The sequence below is a fragment of the Rissa tridactyla genome, chromosome 5 (genome assembly GCF_028500815.1).
Source record: "Rissa tridactyla isolate bRisTri1 chromosome 5, bRisTri1.patW.cur.20221130, whole genome shotgun sequence".
Lineage (NCBI taxonomy): Eukaryota > Metazoa > Chordata > Aves > Charadriiformes > Laridae > Rissa > Rissa tridactyla.
In genome coordinates this window covers 68,720,587-68,735,428 of record NC_071470.1, presented here as the reverse complement: position 1 = coordinate 68,735,428, position 14,842 = coordinate 68,720,587, and the positions used below count along the sequence as shown (strand labels likewise).

Here is a 14,842-nt window from a genome sequence, read left to right as displayed (position 1 = left end):
TAGAGATGGGTCAGGAGATTTAATTTTGTGTAGATGTTTTGCAAAGCAACTGCCCAATGCCTGCATAGCCCACCAACGCTGTGCAGAGATAGCAGACAGAAACTGGAGTTTTCACCACGCTGGAACAGCATTTGTTTTTGACGGAGATGAGAATCTGGAAAAATGTATTAAGGAACACATGAGAATAACTTGTTCTAGGCAGGGTGTTTCCTAAACAACACATCACCCGTCTTGATCTTCAGTGGGATTGTGAACAGCGAGAACTGCTCAATGCACATTGATTGTCAAACACTTCTGATCAGTGGTGGCATTTCCTCCAGGCCTGCGGTGGCAGCTCACTGCAAAAGGTTTCCTTTGCCTGCCTCTCTCTCTCCTCAACCAGTAAAATCAGATAAAGAAAAGATATTGTAGTCTCTAAGTAACCACTTATCGGGGTCAGGGGACAATTCTGTTCCTTTTTAAATATAAGATTTACCATGCCAAAGTTTGAAAGCCACAATGATATTTAAAATGTTCTAAATTTAATAAGCAATTAAAGAGATTTAGTATTATGCTAAACCCTCAGATTGGGTGACTACAGCTACAATATATACAAACACCGATAAATGTTCTAAATCAGTTGTTTACATTAATGTTAAACCAGATAATCTAAAAGAAAAGTAATTGCTATTTAATTCTAGCATCTTTTCAAGCGTCCATTTTAACTATTGTCCTTGGCTACTCAGCTTTAGATTAAGTTTTGTTAGTATGTATATTCTGTGCTATACTGAGTTAGTATAGAGTGAAACTAATTGAGATCACTGTGGAAATTAAGATTACATATTGATAAATGCCAGGATGATATTGTGCTTCAGTAATCCTCATCAGTGCAGCCATGAAAATTAATACTCTTTCTGGATTGCGCTATTTTCTTCTAACAGTTTAAATGGAAAACATCTGATCTAGAATTGTTTGCAATAGATAAAACAAGCCTGCATGGTAAAGGAGCTGACATATTTGTAAACCAGCAATTATGGCATATACCCAGCAATTTGAAATATTTCTGAATTGTTCAGCACATCCCCAAATTGCTCATGTAATGAAAGCACATGAAAATGTTATTATCATTGTTTCTAGTTGTCTTCCATTTCCCACTGGAGACTTTTTTGTCAGCTTAATACATTTTTGTTTGTTTTCAGCTCTGGCTTTATTTGTTTTTGGTCCTGGAATGAAAATCAGCTAATGACACCTTTTCTCAGTCTACAGAGGCTTCCACTGTCTAGCGAGAATGGATTAGTCACTCAGTGCATGATCTCAGAGCAAGATCGGGGTTGCTGCTTTATTTGTTTATTTAGATTTATTTTAGAGGAGGGAGCTCCACGATGCAGCTGTACAGGACAGTGTCATTTACACTGTCTGAAGGCTGCTGATAAATAGTCACTTCATATCTTAAGAATGGACTTTTCACTATGGGTTCATTTTTTTTTCCAAATTAAATGAAGGAATGCAGTAGAAATCTGAGGAACCTCTTGCCAAAAGCCCAACGTACCAACCCACAGTATTTTCAAAGAGTTGAGTGACGAAGTGACTCAGGGATTAGGAATGACAGTTGTATCATTTTATCTCCTGATTTTCAGTCTGAAGCTCGTCAGGTTGGTGACAAATATTAACAGAAGCATCACTTAACAGCTTAGAATACGGTACAAAAGGACGGTCACAATCCCCCTGCCCCGTGCCCCAAATGTTGTTTTATAGACGTTTTGCGCCATGCTGGAAGCGTAGAACAGCTGTAACCCAACTGAAATAGCTTTCAGACAAATTTTCTGCCTAATCCGTAAGTGGCGCAGAGTTGCTTTATTCTCTGCAGCACCGCTACCACAGCCAGGGACAAGCGGGGATGGCTGCGGCGTCTCCATCGTCAGCTGCTGCCAAAACAATGCCTCGGGAACACAGAGAGTCTCTCAGAAAATGGAGTGGTTCTCAGGATGCTCCAATTCACAGGGGACCAGCCTGGCATATACTCCAAAGAACCGGGAAAGAAGGGAGGTTTACCTCAAAAGCAAATTAGCTAGCACAAAGAATTTTGATGATGGTGCCCAAACGTATGATAGTGCTCATAAAAGAATTAAAATATGACAACTGTCAGAACAACAGAAAGCATTGTTATACCATGAGATTGTTTTACTAATTTGTCGTGGCATCCCTGAGGATAAGCAGGCATTTTGGTTCTCAGTTTTTCCTTTTGTTTGACTGATATCAACCTGAACATCTAGACTGCGCTGCTCAAAAATACCAACCTTGTAGAAGAATATCAAGCTGTGTGCATACAAATTGTAGATGGATTTGCCACTGCAACATATTGTCTCTGGTGTAATTACTCAGTTACCAGTAAAACCTCTGCAAACAAATGTGTCTTGCAGTTTAAAAAAGAATATAATAATATATATACTTTGAAATTGCAAAATCTACATAAGCTAAATAAATCATCAGGCCACAGCAAAGAAAAGGATTATTCTAACTCCAAACCTAATGATGAAAAGCAGTTTTTAAATATATTCTTATTAAAGGACAGAAGAAAATGTGTACAAAATCAGATTATGTGGATCACCAGTAATTTGTTCTGGGTTTGTACACCCTCCACAGCCCAAAGAGACCTCATCCATGATTGAGTCTCCTGAGCATTACTGCAGTACAAGCACATGAAGAAAATAGTTATTAGCATAGGCTTAAAACCAATGTGAACAATTCATATCCGTAGTTGACACACAGGGAAATATACAGGTATGTTCAGAGTGAAAATAAATTCAAGTACAACAGAAAGACACATGCCTGTTCTCTTTCTTACATAAATTCACAGACACCCTGCTGGCATAGATACGTGTTCTGAGGGAGGGGAAGAGGTTGTCTTCACTTTCCATAATTCAATTAAAGACCACTGTCAAAGGAACTGTATTTCAAGGGCTATGAGGGTTCACGTAATTTCAATTTCTAACTCTTCAAAGATATCATAGAGTTTATATAAAAAAATAATATTGAGTCATAAAAATTAAAACTTGATAAACTCTTGTTAGCTGTCACTTTTTACAGTTTTTATTATGTAGACTTGATGAATTTTCTCCATTGTATCAGGCCTATTCTATTAGTGCATTTATATGCTAACTATACAATAGCTGTGCAAATGTCTTAATTTTCCTACAACAAGAATCTCTTGACATTTGCATTTTTCCATTTAATAGTCTGAAACTTCAGCAACTGAAAAGTTTATAACATACAAAGGTGAAAACTCTGAGCATAATCTATATTTATAATAACTAGTGCTTGGTATGATCATGGTTTTGAAAAACAAAATTATTTGTTTTTTCTTCTCGGCTTTTGATGAGAAGAAACTGCTTTTGTATTATTTCGCAGATTGATGGGAATAAAAGTTACTATGGAGTAATATTGAATACAGTATTAACTGTGCAAAGTGTACAGAAGAACTGAAAACACACGTAGAAATACAACTAAGACTTTAGACATGCAGCTGTACTTACTTATTGCCTGGCACTTTCTTCCTCTTTTTTCCTCTCTCTTCTATTCCAGTTTGCTTCTGGATTTCCGTATTTTCTTGGTATTACCACTAAGAGGTTTTTGGTTTTTTTTTTCTTCTCTTCTTTGTCCAAGATTCTTTTCCTGAGTAAAAATTAAGCTATTTATAGTTATCAGTCTTGAAACAGTTTGAGTCTTTCCCATTTACTACTTTTTAACTATTTCTCCTCCTATCTCATATCATAACAGTTAAAATAAATTGAAAAGCAGAAAAAAAAAAAGGTTCATAATTCTCCAGTGGAAGTTAAACAGAGGGAGAGCACTGTAGATGAGATGTCAATTGCTAAAATTACCTTGTCTCCGTGATCAGGCAGGCCTTGGATTTATTGAACTACAGGGCACTCTACAAGGTCTATTTAGTTTCTCACGTTTGTTTCACAGCGCTGAACTGAAGGAAGTGAATGATTTGAGCATGGTTATTGATTAATATTGTTTATTGCATATATTGTTCCAGGCACTTAGGGAAAAATATAGGTATGTTTAAAAGAAAATAAATACATAAGTAAGATGGCGAGCTGGATGCCCTCTTTCTTGCTCTCCCACTGCATGTTTATGCATTAGCAGAGCTCTGAAAAGCCACCCGGACAATTCATAACGATAGCAGGCACTTAGGAAAAAGTATCGGTACATTTAAAATGAAAATATATACATAAATAAGACAGTAAGGCAAGCTATATCCATACATCAGCAGAGATAGGAAAGGTGTTTAAAGAATTCTGTGAGTGGTAAGCGTGTCACAGGGCAACTGCCTGAACACCCAAATGGGATGGACCAAATTAATTCCTTCCCTGAGAGAGCAGGACTTGGCGATCCAAAGGATGTACACAGGACGACTGGGAATGTGAAGGCTCTGCCTGGAGGAGCACTGGCTGCTATTTTGATAAGATTCCCCCCTGGTCCTGGAGTATTAAATCATATGTGAAATTTTAAGAAAACCTCAAAAATTCAGAATTTCAAACTCAAAAGTACAGACCTCTGTCGTGCTTTCATGTTTTTTGTCAGTTTCATTCATGGCAAGAAAAGAATTTTCTACTTAAACCCTGTTTTCTGAAACGAGCTGGGTCATTAATGTATTCTAATCCCTGGTGTGGCTGTTACTATTTCTTATTAAAAACATTTTCTAAATGGTTTAAGCTAAATCGTGGAAAGGCTGCAAGCACCTACAAAGACTGCCCACACAGAGAGCGAGTCTGCAACAGCTACTGCTTTGCAATTCACACAATTTCTCACTAGTGTCTTCATGTAGACAAACTCTTCCTAGTGACTGAAACAGATTTTCTGCGTCAAAGATGTCTCCCATTTGTGTTGTAATGAAGAGGTTTCATACTTCAAAGTGTCAAACTGTGTCACTGTAAGACAAACAGAAAACGTTTTGATCTCAAAGTATGTCTACACAACGTAGTGAAGGTGTGATGGCAGTACAGACATCCATTCTAGTTTGAATTTAACGAGCGTGGGTAACGTTAAGAGCCTGCATGTCTAAGGAGAAACCAGCAGAAACCTGATGGGGATGCTCCCTTGGGCTGCTAAGGAATAAAAAGGGGCCGTTCTTTGTGGCTAACAAATTACTAACAGAACCCTCTTGTTTTAGAGTCTGCAGTCCGGAGGGTGCACATGTAGTGTTAGTGCAGGGCCACACATTTTCATTTCATGTTATGTAATTTTTTATTGATAATATATCGAGTTTTAATATTAATACATTCCAGTCAGAATGCTTACCCTATCAAATTCTGCTACGCTGTTGAAAGAATAAATTTAGACTAAAATGTATGTTTTCATAAACTATTAAGATTTCCTTCTTTCTCTTGTTTATTCACCGTATTTCTGGCAGTAGTATACAGACACTAAGGTTTTCAGCCAATTGATCCGCTGTCTTCCTTCTTGCCTCTTCTTTTACATTACAATGAATAACCCAGTCTTTTCCCAGTTTTAAAGCCTTGTCCAGACTTTATATCTGCTTATGATTGCATGGGACCTTTTATTTCTTAAGTCTGTGCAGGCTTGATGCTAGCGAAGCTTTCCATTTTATTCCATCGTGCTTTTTTTGGATCAAAAAAACTCTCTTTGGCTTAGAAAAGAGAAAATATTCCAGTTAACAAGTGGCAAACATTCAGTGGCAGATACTAAAAATAAAGTATGCGTTACAATAATTCAAACATTATGTCAGATTTTCAGAGGTCTGTAACTGTTGTACGTTTGTACACGGCCACTGCTCTGTGACATGATCAAATATAAATTTACAGTATGACTATAGATTACAAATAAAACTCAAGGAAAATATCAACACTCTTAAAACAAAATTTGAACATCTGTAGAAAATTTTGAAATAAAACGCTACACTAATCTGGGGGAAACTGAAGCCTGACTTTGAAGAGGGTGAGATTTACTCTTGTTATGAATCAAAATGGAAACATTTTGAAATGTCATCTTTTCTGGTAAAATGGAAAATCAAATTTTTGAGCAGGGCTATTAATCCCTACACTAAGCGTGGCCTTTATGACATGAAAGAGAGTCAGATTCAGCTGCCACAGGAGCTGGAAGCTCCACTTGTTTGATAATGAAGAAACAAGTAGACGTTCTCTTTTGTTACAGTTCTAATTCACAGACTCTGTTAAATCTAACAGAATACTAATTACCTTAAGTGGATTTCACAGTTGACAGAGACCTTTGCTGGGAAGACGAGCTTGACAAAGGCAATTGAAACTTAGCTAATGAAGAATACTAGATCCACCTTTGAGGAATGTTAAGTAAGTGCTTTGCTTTTTATGAAAGGTACCTCTTTTATATGTAAAGTAACCGTAGAAATGTCAACATTTCATTCTTAGACACCTTGCTAAATTCTGCAGAGGGTTATCAAATTACCTTTAGGTTTTCCTTCTCCGTAATTATATTTATTCATACAGCATTTCCTTGCAGTGAAGCTCTGTGGACCAATCCTGAAAAAGGCACGCTCAACGTTTGCTTAACACAGCTTAATCAAACCAGTCTTCGTATTGACAACCACAGTACGGCAGAAACTTCTTCCTTGCAAATGAGGGCTATGCAGGTGTGTCTAATTATTGCAGAACTGCTTGGAGCACACGAAAGTACGGGTGAGAGCTGGGACCATAAAAACGTTCTTTTGTGACCAGGTAGCTCAAAATACATAAATTTTGCGGGATTCAAGACCTAATACCAGCTCAGAATTAGTACAAAGTTGGGATGCTTTAAAAGCTGCTCAGAGATATGGGCAAAGCCTTGCATGCGTGGTGTCCTGGGCGTTCTGCTTGTTGCCTAGATCTTAAGCTACCGACATATTCACTGTGCTAACGGCACTACAGGATGCTGCGCCTGAACACAGGATGGGAGCTGAGAGGAGCCTAAGAGATTACTGGGAGACCATGTTCACACACTCTGAAGAAGTTCTAGTTAGCTGGAAATCCTATAGTCGGGCTCAAAAACACGCAATCCAAAAGCTTTAAGATTAACTCTCTGCTTTTCAAACTAAAAGTTGCTTCCTCGTTTTAGAAGATCTTGTGATACTGCAGCATTCGTCCATAGCACAGAGTACACTGCTGTCGTCCTTGGGCTGCTGTCAAGTATTTTATGGCTTACCTGGATTTTTCAGGGAATGAAATGTTAGGTTTTCAGCACCAGTAAGACTTTCTATATGCACATAAATTAAAGTTGTTCAGGTAGTGGAGAGTTTCAAAGACTTTTTAAAGCCAGAAAACAGTTTATTTTCTAATTATTCGGGGTTTTACTGAAGAAGCCAATCAGAGAAAGATTTCTTTGAAAATGATCTAGTTTAAAGTTTTTGCTCTCTCTTTTCTGAATCATGTCCTACATGATAGTTTCAATTATTTATTATAAGGCAATGGTAAAAAAGTGTTAATTAGCAAAGATGAAAAAGACTGACTCAATGGGAGCTCCTGTAAAAAGCTCTTATTTCTAATGCCTGAGGTGACCACTAATTTACAGCTTTTGATAGCTTGCACGCATGGTTCACAGAATAAATTGGTCTTGGGCAAAAAATACTGTACACCTTATCCACTATGGTTAATGAAGAAGGTCTAGGTTTTGCTGTTGTTTTTGTTTTTGTTTTTATTTTTTTAGTTCAGGCAATTCACTTTTGATAAAATGCTTTAACCTGACAGCAATAGAAATTAAAATACGCAAAGACAGAGAAAGCACGAGACTGGAACTGCAAGATTTTCTCCATTCAGCTGAAATGCCCATACCCAGCCCAAGAGGCCAGCTCTAAATAAAAATAAATCATGCTTTTTTTTTTCCCCATGCCAATTTCAGCTAGTCTTTTCCATCTTATAAAAATCTTTAAGACTAAAAAAAAAAAGCTTTAAAAATACTAATATCCCAAGATCATTACACTTTTTTTGCTTTAGTGAAACTAAGAGGAAAAATAACAGACAATACTAGATGATTATGCTAATAATGGCAATCATACAGGAGACTGAAACTAAAATTTCTCTTAAACATAGTGCATCAACATTACCATCATATTTTGTTGATACGTTTTATTACTTAATCATAGCTAGACCTACACAACAGTGTGAAAGAAGTTCCTTAACAAAATGAATTCCTTTAATTAATTAGAACACTCTACGAGGGCCAGTAATGCAGCAGTCACAGGTCTAGTTTGACTATTTTTCTTTCACCTGTAATCTCCGTCGGACACATCGTTTCTTGAAAGTCACCACACAGCAATTCATTTTTATCACTGGTTGTCCTAACTGGATTTTAAATAGATGTGACTTACATGTGAAGGATTCTGTCTCTCCCTCTTTTTTTTTTCCTCCCTCCTCCTTTTCCAATTTTCCCAACTCTCCTGGTCATTCTCAAAAAAAAAACCAAACCCAAACCAAACCAAAAAAACCCTAACCAAAAAAAATGCAAACTAAATTAGTCTTCAGATTTTGTTCATCCATTTTGTCATTTAAGATAGCTAGGTCAAGGGAACAATGTAAAATTTTTAGTGACCAATATGGGAGAGTGGGTTCCAAGAACCTGAGACGTGCTGTACATCCCTCACACCAAACCCTTCAAGAAAAGCAGGAGTCTTGAATGTTGATTATTTTTTTCTTCACTTCAGGTCACTGGCTTGGTGTTCAGCTAGTAGAAATGACTGCAATATTTTTTTCCAACAATATCTGAAAAGGAGAAGTTTTCAACTGAGTGTCTGTTCCATCTACACTAACCCAGAATCCCGACTGTCCATCTGCTCTCTTTCCCAGTTCTGCTGATTTTGCTTGTGCCCGCATTCTTCATGTTGTTTCCCAGCATCCCAGCTGCGCAGGACCAATTCCTCAAACCTCCAAGCAGATGAATTCACAGGAGAAACTCACTCTTTCTTAATACTTTATGTTCATCTCTTTCAAGCCTTTCAGATCTTCCTCAATTAACACCTTTCCACTTAGCCTATTTTCCTTGTTTGTTTGTTCATTTTGTTGTTGTTTTCTTTATTAAGGAGATATTAATTGACAGTCTCTGTGATGTTTCTGACGCTTCAAGGTTTTTTTCATCTCCTGACGAGTCTTGCTGAACATAAAACGAGAACAATGAACAAAGTCATTGTGAGAGTTAAACTAAAAAGGACTATAAAATGGTAAAGTCCAGAATCAACAGCAACAGATAAAAGATTAACGTGATGCTGCTGTTGTGAGGACTTCATTATCACCATGTTCCTAGTCAAAACAAAGGTGTGAAAGGACAGGAAGGTTTAACAATTTAAGAGCGTGATGTGAAAATAAATGAGATACTCAGGACATTTAAAATCCAGTAACGATTAAAATCCATATTATTCAAATACTTCAGAACTAACTGAAATAATTCTATTATATGGAAAATATTTTGGATATTTAGCATTACTGAAGGTAGTCAGAGTTTTACAAAAGGTAAACTGTCTTATAGAGGCTTCCAGCCTTATTTTATTACCCTTTTGTACCCTCTATGCATTGATTAGAAGGCTGAGGGGACCCACTGAGAGGAGATGTCTAGTTCTTACACAGCTGAGGCTGGATGTAATGAATTTCATACATGCTACCATGTGGCAATATCTGTGAAAATTCGTGCCTCCTTAAATTCTTGTCCTCTGTTTAAAACAAAAAAGCATATGCTTCTTTTGCATATGTTCATGTCTTCCCATGAAAAATCGTTATTTTACCAAACAGGGAAAGGACCAGTAGATGATTTTCAAAGAACGTGTTCTGGTATTTTTTTCAGCCAGGGCCAGTGCCAGCCTTAAACAGTAAAAAATAACTTGGAAGTACAAACAGAGGATATCATCTGCTGGTGTTGAGGAGGGAGCATTTTCTTACGTTGATTCTCTTCTCTTTGACTTTCGGGTAGCATATAAAATGTGGTCATTCCGTTTTAGAGATTTGTTCTGGAAGTAGGCTTAACCAATCAGGAAATTAGAGTCCCTATCGTGCACCTTCTCTAGTGAATCACAGAAGGGGGTGAAACAAAGCAAAAAGGGATTTATTAAAGATAAAATTTAATTAAAAGTACAGAATATGAAATATAATAAATATTAAAATAAAGAAATGCCTTCTGGGGCAGGTAGTGACATGAACATGGGATTAATTTTAATAAGGTGAATAACCCTTCGCTAATATGAGGAGTATTGGGGTCAGAGTCTAGCCTAAGCATTTGAATATTTTCCTTGGTTCAGATTATTCTTCCCGTAGATAAGAAGCAGTCAGCTTTTTCTGTTCTAGCTGCACATAATTCTGAAAGTTGTTTGGTGAAGAAAAAGAAGAAAGAATGGAAAGTTACAAGTTTGCGTCTCATAAGGAGGGGAGAGACAAGCCTCTTCAGTTTTAATTAAGTTCTTCAAGTTTCACTTGAGAAGACACTGGTGTACCAGAAGACGCAAAAAAATAAGTTAACTCATGTTCATGTACAAAAGTGGATGACAAGTAAAACTAAAATGCAAGGCATATTATGCAGATTTTTTTCTGAATGGCAGCTACAGATTTACATAAAATTAAAATAACCTTTAAAATTAGGACAGCCGGGTCACTCTAATGTGATCTGATTTACTGAGCTAATGATATTCTTATCCCTCCACGTCCTCTAGGCACTGCCATTGAAAATTTAAACCGGTGCAAGAAAACTTAAGTCGGAGGAGCTACCCTTGGAACACTCCATATTTCTCTATTGGTGCTACATCTGAAGACAAAAGACAGTTCTTAGATAGATATTTAAAGCCAGAAATGTCTAGAGCCAAAAATAAACAAAACAGCCATTATTTCCCATTACTCTTCCAGCTGCATTTTGGACCAGGACTTTTTTTTTATGCAGAGATTTGATTTTGGTGCATATTCTTAATACACTATAAAAACTGTGAAGTCATCAGTTAGACAGTAGTAATGAAATTAGCAAATAATACTTAATTGATTTTCTGAAAAGTATAGTCAAGATACAGCTGCATAAAAGGTACTTTTATGCTGTACTACTGGTGAAAACAAACCCAAAACTGGATTAAGTGGCCAGCTGGGGATACTCACTGCATAATTGAAGACCCGAGTGATAAACAAGTATTTTAATTATCTCAAAGAAAAGAGTGTCCAGGGGGAGGGGGGAGGAGTGACCAGAGTACATGGTATTTCGGCAGTCTTCTAAGGATCCAGTCGTTGCTCGAGACTTATAAATTGGAGTGATCCTAAAGAATATAAAATCACTCATGTTGTCCATTTCAGACTTTCACATGGATGCCAGAATCCAGGCTACTAGTTTTAAATAACCAGGTATGCAGACTTCCTTACTTTCAGGACAAGAATTTTAACTCTGTAGTATGAGTGTGTCTCTTTGTCCTGTGCGACTCCCACGTGTGGCAAGCTGTTTTCACAGCCTTTTAATGGTAAAACCTGTGGCACGTTTTTGGTAAGCTTTGTATACAGTTACTAGATGTGATTTGTCTAAATTATAGGTGAATTATAATTAGTTGTCTAGGAGCATCTCTTGCTATTAGAGAATGCTTCCAACCATATATACGTATATATGCTTCTAACCTGTATACATCTATAGGTGCATGTTTCTTAAGTAATTTGAGTCAAGCACTTTAAACATATGGTGCTGTCTGTAGTGGAGTGATACAGGCCTCCGCTACAGGACTCTAGGATAAATTCTGCTCAATATTTTGAGCAATGATTTGGAAGTAAGCACAAAATCACTGCTGATAAAGTTTGTGGCTGATGCAAAGATTGGTTGAGTGGTAGATAATTATAATCAGGCCTCGCATTTATCTGGAATGATCTGGATTACAACAGTTAGATTTATTTGACTTCTGTTGGGTTTGGCTCTGCTCTGAGGCAGCCAGACACGCGCTAGCTCTGATTCCAAAGGCGTGCAGATGCAGTCAGCCTAACAAGTGTGTTTGAACTCTCAGCAGCGTTCATTAGCTTATTGAGCAGACCTGCACAGCTTCCGTTTTGCTGCTCTCTGGGTTTGGAGTATTAGTAGAAAGCATTTGTGTCTTCCTTAAAAATCCCTTCAAACCTTGATGGGCTTATTCCAGCAAAATGAGCTTTAAAAGAAGAAAGTGCAATGGTTTTCATCTAATGGAAAGAAATCTGAGTCCTACCTACAGCACAGGGGACAGAGCTGTGGTTTCCAAGGACAGAAGTCTATCGTGGGGATTATATTGGATAAACAAACTTAGGTATGGAAAAATGACATTAAAATAAAGCTATTTTACTGTCTTCTAAACTCAGAAATAACGGACGGGAGCCATTATGAAAATTATGAAACTATGAAAATGAGAAGTCACAATCACTAAACAAATTTTTTATAGTTAGGAAAAAGATCTCAGTCTCTTTGTCTTTCCAGAAGAAGCATTGGGGAAAACCTGATTGTAGAATTACATGTGAGGAACAGGAAAATACTGAATTCTGAAAGGTTCTTTTTTATCTCTTGGAGAAAGGTGCATTGAACACCGGCGTACCACACAAACAAAAGTATGATTGCCTCATACGGCTGAACTAGCTGAGATGATTTTGATCTAATGACTTCAGACTGGCTTGTTGGAGACTATAAGGATATACTCATGTATATATACATTTGTAAGCAGTGAAAATGATTAACTATGAGACAGATGAAAATAGAGATTCTCTGTTCCTTTGGGCAGGATACCTGGCAGTAGGTGAAATGTAACACCTTTGGTAAAGAAGAGTTGAAGCTAAATTATGTAATGCTCCCTTCTCCCTTTAATGTCGATGAAGCCACACATTCTTATGTTTGAAGAGCACACTAATGCATCATTTACAGCTAGCACCATTTTTATGTTTCAATGACTCATTTATCCTACGTTTTGTGTATGTCCATATGCGTTAGTGTGATATATTGCAAGTACTGCAGCAGTATCATGTCTCCTAGATGTAACATGTATTTGCATAAGCGCTTTAACTATAGAACATAGTACATCGCCTTCTCTCATCAGTACAGATTTGCAGAATTTATTTATATATGAGTCTATAGAGAATAAAAGAGAACTTCAGGTTCCATAAAAGTTACACTTAATGACAATTTTGATTGCTGTGGTTTTCACCTTAAATTGTAGGTTTAAGTGTTCAGTGCATTTCTTTCAAACCTGTCACTGGAGGATTTTATCTAAAGTTATTCAATATCCGGTACTCAAATTGGCAGCATTGCTCTTCTCATTTTTTCATCACGAATATAACTAGTTCATTATTAGCCTGTTATTACTGTTGCTTGTTAATTACTGTTTTTTAATTGGTGTTTAACTGGATTATAAGTAAACTTTCCAATATTCCTGTGTGAAAGAGGATCTAAATAGAAGACTTTACAGTTGCTTAAAAAGCAAATCTAAAAAGAACGGACTTTCTCATAGGTCTATGTAGAAGTAGAATTATGTTGATAAATACATGTACTTGACTAAATACAAAGTTAGATTTTTATTAATAAATTTTGTTTGCTTTACTTGGCCTAAGGGGAAGTGTCAAAAGGTCTGATATACAGAAAAAAACCTGCCAACTTACCCACTGAAAATTAGCTCCTTTGAAGTTGCTGCAGTTCAGGCACTCAAACTCAGGCACCTAAAAGAAAAAAGGAGCTACATTTAAAAATATTTTCTATTATCTAAAAGTTTTTATTTGTGGAATCTCTACTGATACTGACATACACACGTTACATATTAATAAGTCACTAAGAGAATAATATCTAAGAAGGTAATAAATACACAGTTTGTGACTCGGTCATGATGTTCCTCCCCAGGTTTCCATTCCAGATCTGTGTTCTGCGTTTCTTTTACCTCGCTATCACATTTTTGTCATTGACTGTTCTACAATGGTATTTGAATGGAGTTTTTGCCTAAAAGCCGTAAGTTCAGACTTCACATACTGATTTTTAGTACATTTTTTGACCAGAAAAGGCATATAAAAACTATTATTCATTTCCATTTTGACTGCGCAGTACAATCACCAAAGTTCAGTCACCTTGGACATTTCATGCTGCATCTCCGTGCTACAGTTTCCTTGTTTCCTGAATACTTCTTAGGATACCCTTCTTCACAAAATAGTCTATGAAGACTTTAAATAAAAGGTGAAATATAAAATTATTTAAATCAGGAGAAAGGCTGAGAAGCTGCAGGGTAAAGCTGCCATTCAAAGGGAACTTGACAAGATGGAAAAACCTCATGAAGCTCAATAAAGGAAAACACAGAGCCTTGCGCGTGGGATGCGGTAGTATCCCCACGCACCTGTGCAGACCGGTTGCTGATGAGGTGGAAAGCCATTGAGTTGTGTACAGAGGCTGGAACACGCATCCGAGATTGCAACTGGGCCAGGCCCTGAGCAACCTCATTCAACTCCGGAGGGGAATCTGACTTCAGGGTTGAAGTTGCTTTGAGTCACGTACCAGATGAGACATCGCCTCATCGTTCCTGCTGAAAAAAACATATTCTGTGTCTCTGTCTCAGCGCAGTTTCGTCCAGCGTGGTACCTGAAAGAGCTACAGCGGTGCTCAAAATCTGTAAGTGCACAAAGGAGTCACACATTCTCCCTCTTCTATCCCCCTCAAAAAAACAAAAAAGGGAATTTATAATGTATAAAAGGATGTTATTGTCTTTTTTTATTGGTTTCTGATCTCTTCAAAATACAACTGAAAATAATGTCTTTCTTCTGTGAACTAAAACTAAAATAACACGAGACTATGCAGCAGGTTGCTTATTCTCAACTATAAATTTTATGACTACTACCCGAATTCTCTACTAAACATGGACAGCTTGTGAAATACTTCAGCCTGTCTGGCTTCTGAC

General features: G+C 37.1%; 1 long non-coding RNA gene across 1 annotated transcript; it reads right to left on the bottom strand.

The window, feature by feature from the left end:
- Window positions 1-8,524: 8,524 nt before the first annotated feature.
- Window positions 8,525-14,527, bottom strand: LOC128910593 (uncharacterized). Its single transcript, XR_008466783.1, has 3 exons — window positions 14,285-14,527; window positions 13,566-13,622; window positions 8,525-9,102 (listed from the first exon to the last, which is right to left on the bottom strand). It is a non-coding gene; the product is annotated as an uncharacterized LOC128910593 (long non-coding RNA).
- Between the last annotated feature and the right edge of the window lie 315 nt (window positions 14,528-14,842).